The sequence below is a fragment of the Macaca mulatta genome, chromosome 4 (assembly GCF_049350105.2).
Source record: "Macaca mulatta isolate MMU2019108-1 chromosome 4, T2T-MMU8v2.0, whole genome shotgun sequence".
NCBI lineage: Eukaryota > Metazoa > Chordata > Mammalia > Primates > Cercopithecidae > Macaca > Macaca mulatta.
In genome coordinates, this window is record NC_133409.1 from 182050219 (window position 1) to 182051289 (window position 1071).

Below are 1071 nucleotides of genomic sequence, written 5' to 3' on the forward strand. Positions count from 1 at the left end.
CTGAGGCCATCCCTTTAAGGACTGAAACTTCGTAATGTCAGCTGTTGTTGATGGTCATGTCCTACACACTGTTAAATATTGCTAAGCTTTGGGAGGAAATGCTGGCCCCATCATATGTCACGGTCAACGCGGGGCAGTCTCTGTTTATGCTGATGGTCCCAAGTTCACTATTAACAGCACCCCTTTCATTCTCAAAAGTCTACTTGTTTGGAAGGTGCCTGGTATGACCACACTAGATAAGGAAAGTGGATGTTGCTACTTCCTTTTAACATGTCAGAGATACCTCAAGCTTTGAGGTGCTCCTCTCCCAACCTTTTTGCTCTTTTAAAATATCTTTTTATATCCTTAATATGCTCACATTTTTCTCCACCTTCTTGAACATATGGAATGTAGTTATAACTGTTTTCGATGTCCTTGTCTACTAACTCCTGCATCTATGTTATTTCTGGGTCTATTTATGTTGATCAGTTTGCCTCCCGCTCATTATCCATTATGCTTCCCTGCTACTTTGCATGTCTGGTAATTTTTGAGTGGATGGCCAGACGTAATTTTTATCTTGTTGGATGTCAGATATTTTGGTATTCTTTTAAATATTCTTGGTCTTTGTTCTGGGGCACAGTTAAGTGGCTTGGAAACAGTTAATCTGTTTGAAGTTTGCTTTCAAGCATGTGGTCAAATGGAACCAGAGCAGCCTTTGGTGCAGGGAAGTTTTTCTTTTTCTTTTCCACGTCAGATGGGTGATGTGCCGATGTCATAATAAGGTTTGAGGGAGGCACATCTCACACATGAGCAAAAGACCCAATCATCACACTTTTGAAGCACAAAAGAACCTGGCCTAGGGTACCATTTTTCCTTTTGAGGGCACACAGTGCCCCATGTATTACAAGATTTCTCCACTCTGGCTATGGGGACATCAAAGTCCCTTGCCCGCTAGCTCAGAGATGATTCCACCTGCTCGCTCCTGGTACAGCTTCTTCACATCTATGCCCTGACCAGTACTCAGGTGAAGAGTAGGGGAACCCCCTTTCCATCTCCAGGCTCTCCTTCTGTGCAGGTCTCTCTGTGGGGCTC

The 1071-nt window shown here is 43.7% G+C and overlaps 1 non-coding gene across 1 annotated transcript; it reads right to left on the bottom strand.

The window, feature by feature from the left end:
• Positions 1–727: 727 nt before the first annotated feature.
• LOC114677907 (small nucleolar RNA U13) lies at positions 728–830 on the bottom strand. Its single transcript, XR_003729333.1, has one exon. It is a non-coding gene; the product is annotated as a small nucleolar RNA U13 (small nucleolar RNA).
• Between the last annotated feature and the right edge of the window lie 241 nt (positions 831–1071).